Source organism: Grampus griseus (genome assembly GCF_964374135.1).
Source record: "Grampus griseus genome assembly, chromosome: 1".
In the NCBI taxonomy this organism is placed as follows: Eukaryota; Metazoa; Chordata; class Mammalia; order Artiodactyla; family Delphinidae; genus Grampus; species Grampus griseus.
In genome coordinates this window covers 80,364,056-80,375,841 of record NC_139017.1, presented here as the reverse complement: position 1 = coordinate 80,375,841, position 11,786 = coordinate 80,364,056, and the positions used below count along the sequence as shown (strand labels likewise).

At 39.6% G+C, this 11,786-nt stretch overlaps 1 long non-coding RNA gene across 1 annotated transcript; it reads left to right on the top strand.

Moving 5' to 3' along the window:
• The first annotated feature begins 265 nt into the window (after positions 1-265).
• Positions 266-11,621, top strand: LOC309826700. The gene is made up of 3 exons (XR_014297127.1): positions 266-611; positions 9,673-9,806; positions 11,556-11,621. It is a non-coding gene; the product is annotated as an uncharacterized lncRNA (long non-coding RNA).
• Positions 11,622-11,786: the final 165 nt, after the last annotated feature.

The window sequence follows — 11,786 nt, the reverse complement described above, 5'->3', positions numbered from 1 at the left end:
AGAGTGAGCGGCATAGTATAGCCAGCGTCACCATTTCACGGCGACTGTCTCCCTCTCTACGGCTGTGGCGACCAGAGAGGCTAGAGTACCACTTAAAAAGCCGCGCTGATGTGCCATGGGTACGGCCTCCTTTGCGCCCTCGGATTGGTCCCACCAACCCAGCCTGCGCCCTCTCATTGGTGGGTGGCGCTGTCAGGTGGTCCCGAGCTCTGCCCTAGGGCTTGCTGGGAGTTGAAGCAGGAGGAGATTTCCTGGTTCCCGAGCCCTCGGGCCCCGAGACTGGCGTTTTTTCCTCGGCGCGGCTGAGAGCCTGCGAGTTCCCCTCTGGGCCTCCCAGCTTCTTTTAGTTAAGGAGTCCTCGAGGCCTAGCGTGCTGGTTACCAGAGCTTCTAGAAGCGGCTTGCCGGCTCCTGGCATTTTCCGGACCAGACTGGTTCTGAGGACGCGTCAGGGAGACCGTTGGACCCAGGTCTAGCGTTGCCTTCGTTCGGCCAGCGCTCGGGAGCTCGACTCCAGATTCCCTGGGGCTGGCGAAGCCGTTGTTTCGTCCGTCGGGGCCAGAGGTGCAGATGACTAAGGGGTTGTTTTTCGTCCAGAATTCTACAGTTTGTGTAAGAGAAGCAGGGCAAGTTTGTCCGCTGTTTTTATCAATCAGGGGCGGCCCGTGACCGGTCACAGTGGGATAGCGGAAGATGTCAAAGAGGGATAAGTCCTTTGTGGGCTCACAAACTAATGGGAAGATGAACACACCAGGCACTCTTTCCTTCACAGTTTCTTTGTCTTCTTATAGTGTCCTTATGAGGAGTCTCCTGATTTGGCCTTATGGGGGATTTGCAACACCTGGGATCTAGGACCTGTATCTCTAGAATTACAGAAATGGTAACACTCTGGCTCCTTACCCTCCACTTGTTCTCCTTATCTTAAGCCCGTGTAGGATGTCTGATTATCTGTCTCACTGCTTGCTTTGTTAATGACTTTCCCTACTTGATTTGGACCCAATGGGCAACTGTCTCATTGATGTCTTCATTATCCATTTCGTGCTGTAGACACAGAGCCTGCAGCCTAAGCTTTAAGAAATATGGAATCTGAAACAAACGAACAAAAACTTGTCTCTGAAATATGAAAAGTAACTATAAAATAAAAATTGAAATATTTGGCCATATCCAAAATATAACATGTCAGTGAGTCAAATGCCACTTTTATATGTAAATTACATGTTGTTTCCCAAAGTACGCATGCCTACAAAGGTCTTAAAATAGTCCTTACCTAGATTTCTTCAGCTTCTTGTCCTTCTCCATACCTACTGGCTCAGAATCTGCTTTCTCCTCTCCAGTATGCTGGGGTGAGTCACAAAAACTGTGCAGACTTGGGTTTGCTATATATTCTTGCTCTGAACTCCATCTCAACCCTCCCTGATGCCTGGTCATGCTTTGCTTCATCTCTTATTTATGCTCTATCATATTTCCCATGGTAGATGTTCCAAGCTTCTCTTGTTTAAGAAGTGCTTTATAATTTACATGTTTATTATCTTACTTAATCTTTTAACGACTCTCTGAGAAAAGTCTCAAGTTTGGTGGCCAGCCCACGGTAACACATCTGAGACTTGAACTCTGTCTCATGACGCCACGTTTAAGATTCTAGCCCAAGCACCTCTCTTACCCTTCCCTTTCCCAGCTTTTTAAGCATTGAATCCTTTATATACTCAGCAGGTAACTGCCTTTAATTGAGTAAGAAAAGCAACTCCCTCACTTTTTTTTAACATCTTTATTGGGGTATAATTGCTTTACAATGGTGTGTTAGTTTCTGCTTTATAACAAAGTGAATCAGTTGTACATATACATATGTTCCCATATCTCTTCCCTCTTGCATCTCCCTCCCTCCCACCCTCCCTATCCCACCCCTCCAGGAGGTCACAAAGCACCGAGCTGATCTCCCTGTGCTATGCAGCTGCTTCCCACCAGCTATCTACCTTACGTTCGGTAGTGTATATATGTCCATGCCTCTCTCTCGCTTTGTCACAGCTCACCCTTCCCCCTCCCCATATCCTCAAGTCCATCCTCCAGTAGGTCTGTGTCTTTATTCCTGTCTTACCCCTAGGTTCTTCATGACATTTTTTTTTCTTAAATTCCATATATATGTGTTAGCATACGGTATTTGTCTTTCTCTTTCTGACTTACTTCACTCTGTATGACAGACTCTAGGTCTATCCACCTCATTACAAATAGCTCAATTTCGTTTCTTTTTATGGCTGAGTAATATTCCATTTCCCTCACTTTTTACTAAAAAAATCTATGATTCATCACACCTCTTTTCAGACCTCTCCTGACTGCTTTTCTTCTTTTCCAAGTTTAACCCCACAGGACTTTTGCTCTTGATTCCAACCTTTCCTGCCTTCTCAAAACCTTGCTATTCCTACATTTTTAGTCAGTCCTTTACTCGCGTGTTCTTCTACCAAATCCTCCCTTGACTAGGCTGCCTGTCAACTTACTGACCTTTGTGACTCTCACCACTACATTTCAGAAGAGTAATCTCACTTTCTGCTTTCATCATGGTCTTCTCATTATCACCATCGCCACCCATTTTTTTCCTCCCCCAAATAAGCTAACTCCTCTTTCCTGTTGAGACTTCTCTTGTGGATCACAAGTGACCATGTCACTGGCCTTTTCTCACTACAGTCTCTTTAGTATTCACCATTGTTATGTACTTCTTCATCCTTAAAACTTGCTTTCCCCCTTGCCTTCTGAAATACTCTCCTGGCCTTCTTGTCTCCTGGACTGCTTCTCACGTTCTCCTTCCTCACTAGTTCCCCTTCCTCCACTTTACCTTTTCTTCTTATACAGATGATCCTCAGATTCACACTTTTCAGTACTGACCTCTCTCCTGAGCTTTGATCACAGCCATCTGTTATAAACCTGTGCTCAAATGTGGCCCCATCACCTTAAGCCCTGCATAGCTTAAACTTCATTGAGCTTCTTTATTCACCAAACTGTGCTCTTTGAATTTTCCTATTTTATTCTCTCAAGGATATCATCCTTCTCCCTTCCCTCCAGCTTGAAACCTTATAGTGCTCTTGGCCTCCTTTCTCTTTTTCCATATCCAGGCAGATACCTTTTCCATCCCCACTGCCAATACCTTACTGTGTAGAATTTTCTGCTGATAAGGACATTATCACCCTTACTTCAAGTATTAGACTAGTCTCTGAATTATTCCTGCCCTCCACTTTTACTCAGTTGAATTTATACAGTTTTTCCAAATTAATTGTAAAAATATGATACAAATCAGTCTTCATTCTAAAAGCTTCAGTAGCTCCCAATCCCCATAGGATAAAATCTGGATTCCTGAATAGATCCATAAAACTTGCCTTTTAGTTTACCTAAACATTGCCAAGAACACTTCTTGGCCTTATCCAATTTTGTCTTCAGAATTCTTCCACCTTTATTATTTAAACACACCTTCTCTTTTTCTTTTTTTTAAATTAATTTTTATTGGAGTATAGTTGCTTTACAGTGTTGTGTTAGTTTCTACTGTACAGCAAAGTGAATCAGCTATACTTATACGTATGTCCCCTCTTTTTCGGCTTTCCCATTTAGGTCACCACGGAGCATCGAGTAGAGTTCCGTGTGCTATACAGTAGGTTCTCATTAGTTATCTATTTTATACATAGTATCATTAGTGTATATATGTCAATCCCAATCTCCCAATTCCTCCCACTTCTTTTTTTTAATTGACTTTTTTTTTTTTTATTGAAGTATAGTTGTTTTACAACGTTGTGTTAACTTCTGCTGTAGAGCAAAGTGATTCAGTTATACATGTATATACATTCTTTTCCATTATGGTTTATCACAGGATATTGAATATAGTTCCCTGTGTTATACAGTAGGACCTTGTTGTTTATCCATTCTATATATAATAGCTTACATCTGCTAACCTCAGCCTCCCACTCCATCCCTCCCCATCCCTCCCCAACCTATCCTCCCCCTTGGCAACCACAAGTCTGTTCTTTATGTCTGTGAGTCTGTTTGTGTTTCGTAGATAGGTTTCATTTGTGTCATATTTTAGATTACACATATAAGTGATATCATATAGTATTTGTCTTTCTCTCTCTGACTTACTTCACTTAGTATGATAATCTCTAGTTCCATCCGTGTTGCTGCAAATGGCATTATTTCATTCTTTTTTATGGCTGAGTAGTATTCCATTGTATTATATATATGTACTGCATCTTCTTTATCCATTCATCTGTCAGTGGACATTTAGGTTGTTTCCATGCTTGGTTATTGTGAATAGTGCAGCTGTGAACATAGGGGTGCGTGTATCTTTTTGCATTATAGTTTTGTCTGGATATATGCCCAGGAGTAGGATTACTGGATCATATGGTAATTCTATTTTTAGTTTTTTGAGGAACCTCCATTCTGTTTTTCTGTAATGGCTGCACCAACTTACATTTCCACCAACAGTATAAGAGCATTCTCTTTTCTCCACACCCTCTTCAACATTTGTTATTTGTAGACTTTTTAACAGTGGCCATTCTGACCAGTGTGAGGTGGTACCTCATTGTAGTTTTGATTTGCATTTCTCTAATAATTAGCAGTGTTGAATATCTTTTCATGTGCCTATTGGCCATTTGTATTTCTTCTTTGGAGAAATGTTTATTTAGGTCTTCTGCCCATCTTTTGTTTGGGTTGTTTGGTTTTTTTTGTTGTTGAGTTGTATGAGCTGTTTGTATACTTTGGAAATTACAGAGATTTGGAAATCTCTTGTCTGTTGCATCATTTGCAAATATTTTCTCCCATTCCGTAGGTTGTCTTTTCATTTTGTTGATGGTTTTCCTTTGCTGTGCAGAAGCTTATAAGTTTGACTAGGTCTCATTTGTTTATTTTTGTTTTTATTTCTATTGCCTTGGGAGACTGACCTAAGAAAACGTTGGTATGATTTATGTTGGAGAATATTTTGCCTATGATCTCTTCTAGGAGTTTTAAGGTTTCATATCTTATTTTTAAGTCTTTAAGCCATTTTGAGTTTATTTTTGTATATGGTGTGAGTATGTTCTAACTTCATTGATTTTCATGCGGCTGTCCAACTTTCCCAACACCACTTGCTGAAGAGACTTTTTTCCATTGTGTATTCTTGCCTCCTTTGTTGAAGATTAATTGACTGTAGTTGTGTGGGTTTATTTCTGAGCTCTCTATTCTGTTCCATTGATCCATATGTCTGTTTTTGTGCCAGTACCATGCTGTTTTGATTATTGTAGCTTTGTAGTATGGTCTGAAGTCTGGGAGGGTTATGCCTCCAGCTTTGTTCTTTTTCCTTAGGATTGCTTTGGCAATTCTGGGTCTTTTGTGGTTCCACATAAATTTTAGGATTATTCTAGTTCTGTGAAAAATGTCATGGGTAATTTGATAGGGATTGCATTAAATCTGTAGACTGCTTTGGCTAGTATGGCCGTTTTAACAATATTAATTCTTCCCATCCAAGAGCATGGGATATCTTTCCATTTCTTTGAATCATCTTTCAGTTTCCTGTATTAGTATTTTATGGTTCTCAGCATATAAGTCTTTCACTTCCTTGGTCAGGTTTATTCCTAAGTATTTAATTTTGTTTTTGGTGCCATTTTAAAAGGTATTGTTTTTTTACATTCCCTTTCTGATATTTCATTGTTAGTGTAAAGAAATGCAACCAATTTCTGAAACATACCCTTCCTTCTATGTTATGCTGTTTCACACTACTTCTGTGAAACTTTCCCTGTTATTTCAGAGCTCCAGATTTGACTCCAATAGCTCTTCTGCCTATACTTTTCACTGCTTCATTCTGGTATTAAACGTTTTTATTTATTATGCATGTATTGATATATGTATATATGTATGATATATATACACATACACACATACATTCTTTGTTTATTAAGATAAAAAACCCTTGGCAACCAATCCTTTGCCTACACAGTAGACATCTAATAGACTTATTAGTGATGAGGCAAATAAATGATCTCAAAGTAGAACAGGGCTTCCCTGGTGGTGCAGTGGTTGAGAATCTGCCTGCCAGTGCAGGGGACACGGGTTCGAGCCCTGGTCTGGGAAGATCCCACATGCCGCGGAGCAGCTGGGCCCGTGAGCCGCAATTACTGAGCCTGTGTGTCTGGAGCCTGTGCTCCACAGAGAACAAGAGAGGCAGCGATAGTGAGAGGCCTGCGCACAGCGATGAAGAATGGCCCCCACTTGCCACAACTAGAGAAAGCCCTTGCACAGAAACGAAGACCCAACACAGCCATAAATAAATTAATTTAAAAAAAAAAAAGTAGAACAAATGGGATGACCTGCAACTAAGAGTTCTGTGGATAATGCAGACCATAAGTGATATGAGGTGAGATTCAGGGAGAGGATTATTTAAGGATTCTACTTTCCCAGCATTAGTTAGTGTTTTGTTCCATGCTCACATACTGCTTCATCTTTCTGGGGACCTCAGGCAGAAAATAGTTACAGGGAAGTGCAGAGTCATGGGATCAGAGGAACAGGACTGATGTAAGTGACCAGGTCCATCAAGGTGTCTAAGGAGTTTCAGCCCACTCCTGTAGCCCAAGAAAGACAAGAAGACTAGGGAGGGAAGATGACCCATCAGGAAACCAGGCAGGTCTGGATTAGACAGTATGCCTGATCATCACCACCAGCCATGGAGTGAATGTATAGAAAGTGAACCAGAGAGCCATGTCAGGCTTATCTTTCAACATTATAGCTGTTTCTGTCAACTCACCATCCTTCCTCCTTCCTTATTTCAGAGCAAGGACAGTCATTTCTCCTAAGATCTGTGTTCTGAAGCCCAGTCTCATCTGCCTCCTCCTTCTCCTCTCTCTTCATACTTTCTTTTTTTAATTAAATTTAATTTTCTAGCTTCATTGAGGTATATTTGACATATAATATTGTATACGTTTGTATCAAACTTATTCATTCAAACTTATCAAATCAAACTTGTTGATTTGATACATTTATGTATTACAGAATGATCACCAACATAGCCAACACCTGCATCATACCACATAATTACCATTTCCTTTTTGTGGTGAGAACATTTGAGATCCACTCTCTTAGCAACTTTCAAGTATACAACACACTATTGTTAACTGTAATCACCATGCTGTACATTAGATCCCCAGAACTTATTCCTCTTATAACTGGAAGTTTGTACATTTGATCACCATCTCCTATTTTCCCCTGCCACCTACCCCTAGTAACTACCATTCTAGTCTGTTTCTATGAGTTTGGCTTTTTCAGATTCCACATGTAATTGCTATCATACTTTCTGGTGGCTTTTCTTTCAGCTCATACCCATGCTTCACTCTCTTCTTCTACCCTACAACCTGTCTTGAGCTCCTGATTTTGCTCTGCCTCTTAAAAAGAATAGTCTACACTTGTTTCTCTAATTCTTCTCCTCACATTTCAGTCCTAAACAGAGTACAGTCTGGCTTTTCCTCTCACCATTGCCTGAAATTGCTGTTGCCAAAGTCTCTGATAACTTCCCACTTGCTGTATCCAGTGGATACTTTTCAGTTATTATCTATAGAATTTGCTATAGCTTTTGACATTGACAATTTCTTCTTGAAACTTTCCCCTGTTCGGTTGCTATAACACTCTTCTTGATCTTCTCTCCTCTTCCTGCCCCTCTAATCACTCATTTTCTTTCTCCCTGCGGTGTACTTCTTCCTCAATGTGGCTTTTAAACGTTATTATTTCCCAGGGCCCTTTAGCCCCCCTCCACCCTTTAAAAAACAACAAAAAACGTTTCATCCTCCCTTGGTTGTTGTGGGATTGGAGGTGAAAGCACCAGCCCACAGCAGGGAGCAGCTCCCTCCCTGCTCTTCCTGCTTTACTTCAAATTCTTATCATACTTTGTTTGGATTAGGAATGTGTCCCTATTTCCAATCCATTCGCTATAATCCTGTTAGAGATCTTTCTGAAACTACATTTTGATCATGATCTTCAGTGGCTATTCAGTACCTTCATTTGTTCATCAAATATCATTTAAGCACCTGGAATGTTTTCCCCAAATGCCTTCGTGGCTTGCTCTCCACTAGAATAATCAATTCTGTGAAGGGAGGGACTTTGGACTCTGTGCCAGGATTTATCATTGTGTAGAACAAGCAAAAATCCCTGCTGTCATGCAGATTATCTTCTAGTAGGGGCTTGACTCTACCTCTGCCAACCCAGCCAAGTTCATTTCTCGCACTGCCCCACCCTGACCTCAGCATGCACCCTGAGCTTCTGCCTCTTTTATGATTGTACAAGCTACTTGCTCTGCTTAGGACACCCTGCTCATTCTCCTTGCCTAGTTAATTCCTACCCATTGGTCAAAGCTCAGTTTTCAGACGTCAGCTTCTCTAGGAATCCTTCATTGATCAAGTCTTCATTACGTGCTGCTCTATGTGCTACCCTTGGTACTCTGTGATGACCTCTAGTAAGTCTTTAACATTCTGCATTTAAATTTTATACTTGCTTGTCTGTTTCTGCCCTCACTGCACCCCACCCCTCCCACACTAAGAACAAGGAACAGTGTTTTATTTCTGCATTCCCAACATTGGGCACATGTCTCAAACATAGTATGGTTTAATAAATGTTCCATACGTGAATAAATGGCCTAGATTCATGTTTAATTTCTAAGAAACTGATCATAATGATAGGATAGATGACTGGAGAAATTTATTGTTTATTTCAGTAGGTCATTTTTGCTTTCTGATTTTTTTTTTTCCAAGAGCCTGAGTCTTTAGTGCCATCTAGTGGAAGTAGCTGCAATAAAAAGCTATGCTACTGGTAAAGCTTGGACAGTGCACGCTGTTCTATCTTGTTTATTTTGAACAGAGCCATAGAAGGTAGAACTTGGTCTCATTGCATTATTGGCGCTTTGATTTACATCTAGAAATTCACTGTACCCTGAGATGACTCTAATTGTGAGATCTAGCAAGTATAAATACTCCCTTATAATGGATATTTTCTGATAAATGGGAAACTCCTCAACTTTGAGGTGTACGATGCAATGGCTAGAATGATCTGAGCTTTGAGGCTCTCCTTGTGTAACTGCTTTTAGGTCAGACTGGAAGTAAACAAGAACTAAGTTCCATTATTACTTAACTACCTACCTTTTCAGAAAAAAAATTTTTCGCTGTCTTATCCAAGATCTTCTGGCTCTTCTCACTTGACTCCTAATCATCTGACCAAATTCTCTGCCATGACCCCAGACATTCTATAGTTGTTGTAGTCAGGAAGCTGCACCCAATCTTAATTGGTTTGGCATAAATATTAACTATTCTTAGACTATTTATACATTGTTGCACACTCTATTCATATCTTTGTGTAAATTCCTTTGCTGTATTTATTATGTACTAAAATTCACTAACCTTTTAAAACGCATCTGATACATTATATTAAATTAATGTGGATAAATACTTTGTGATCATATCTCATAAATTTATCTTCTATATAAAATATACATGATTAAATTAAATCAGTAATAATATAAAGAAAATGGCATATTTGGAGATTGGTGATGATTCTCGTGATTCAAATTAGAGCAGCAGTTGTGGAGTGCTCATTCTGTTATATTAGAGAATGGATCATAAAAGTCATGCTTTGCACTCTTTATAATGTTGCATTATAATTTAACATATGCTATTTTTTTTCCTTTTAGGATTCTTTTGTGATTTATATTTAAGGAACGTGTCAACTTCCAAGATTAATCATGAAAATTTTGATTTGGAAGAGACCCTTTGTTTGGAATATGTTTGCCCCAGATATCTTCATGGCTTATTCTCTACCAAAATGGTAAGTCTTTGAGGGCAAGGACTATTGTCTATTAAATTCTATGTCTATCCACAGTATCTAGATGCATGCCTGTCCCATAGTTGGAGCCCAATAATTATTTATTGAATGGATGTATGAGAAAATTGAGGCATGGCTAGGTAAAGACATTGGTTTAAGGTCACACAAGACGTTAGTGGTAGAACTGGGCAAGAATCCATGTTTTCTGACTCTATTCTGTTGAGTGATTCAATACAACACCTCCTCTCTAATCGGTGCTGCTTTTAAACCAGGCCCCTGGGTCCCCTGCCCTGGGTCCTTTGCTTTGAAAGGACCCACTGTGGCCCTTCTCCAGTTACATCCCTTCCCAGGGGCCAAGATATTCTAAGAGTACGTCTCCCCACTACTCTCCACTCCACCCCACCGCCCATTGACACACACACATTCCAGAAGATACTCTAGCTACCAGGGATTCTTGAAATTCCCTGACAGATAGCTGGAAGCCCACTTCCAGGGCCTGTGCTGGCTCTTCTTCGGTTATAGACAGGATAAGTGTGCCCACACCTAGGCCTCAGGAGTGGTAAAGGCCAGCTGTTGTGGGTGGTGGAGCTTGATCAAGTTTGTTGGGATAGCCACACAAATGTGTGTGAGGCCCCTCTGTTGGGTGGAAGGAGAAGAACAGATCATGGGCTGTTTGCGTCTGTTTCTCCTCTTGCTCATGGTCCCTCAAATGTTAGGGGCAGGCCTACCTCCATAATAAATCTGGTTCTCCCCACATATTAAATGTCATTTAAACCAGCACTAAGTGAATACCTGTATTGTGCCAGACGCTGCACTAGGCATTTTCAAATGTATTTTCTCTTTTATGTGTTGCCCTTAGGAAGACTCAGAAGTGACTTGCCTAAGGACCCACAGCTGACTAGGTGCAGAGCTAAATGCATAGCAGTATCTTCAGGAAGAGGTCAATGCTCTATACTTAACAAGACACACACACGCATGTGTATATAATGTGATTATATATATAATTATATATTTTACATATATATTATATAAAAATGTATATGTATCATATATATGCACGTGTATGTACTTGTCTGGGGGTGTATGTGTGTTACATACATACATATATGCATTGTATGTATATAGACTTTTTTTCATTGATAAAATAATGTTTGATAAAAACAGGTGAACAATTAAGAAAGCGTAAGTAAATAGTAAATCTCCCATGCCATGCCTTGAGTCAGAGACGACCAATTAACTTTTCTGTTGTTGCTGTTGTTAAAGATACTCATATATTTTAAAACTTACCACCAACAATTTTTGAACTTTTTTTATCTGGGCAACTTTAGATATAAGCTGTGTACAAGTGGAGAGAAAAGTATAACACAGCCCCAAGTAACCATCATTCAACTTCATCAGTTAATGGCATTCTGTCATTCTTACATATTTCTCCAAATTTTATTATCATTTTTCTTTGTTGGAGTATTTTAAATCAAATCCCAGGTAATCATGTCATTTTATTAAATTAAGATACTTATTTGAAAAGATTTAGATATACAGATGGAAAATTTTTGACTTTTCATGTAGACTTTTTAGTTTTAAAAATGCCATATACAGTTAAATACCAATTTTATATATTTTTAAATTTCTTCCTTTATTTCAAAGAGGACTCAGATGGGAGTTAGACATTTAATAATGATTTTTGTAAGTATAAATAAAGCTTACATGCTATGTGTGCATTCTGCTTTATGTCATGCTCTTTTTTCTTTGCAGGATTCTGTGGGACTGCCCTTTTATTTTGTTATAATTGGTCCACTTTCTGGTTTTTTCCTTTCCCTTCATTTGGAAGAGCTGTTAGAAATGGTAAGCAAATAAATGCTTTTTTTTCCTCATTTCTGTGAGTGATAGAACTTGAAAATGATGAATATGAAAAGGCAGACTGATTAACATAGTGCCTTTTCTAATTCAAATGACAGCTAACTTTTCTGAGCTAAAGTGCACCGC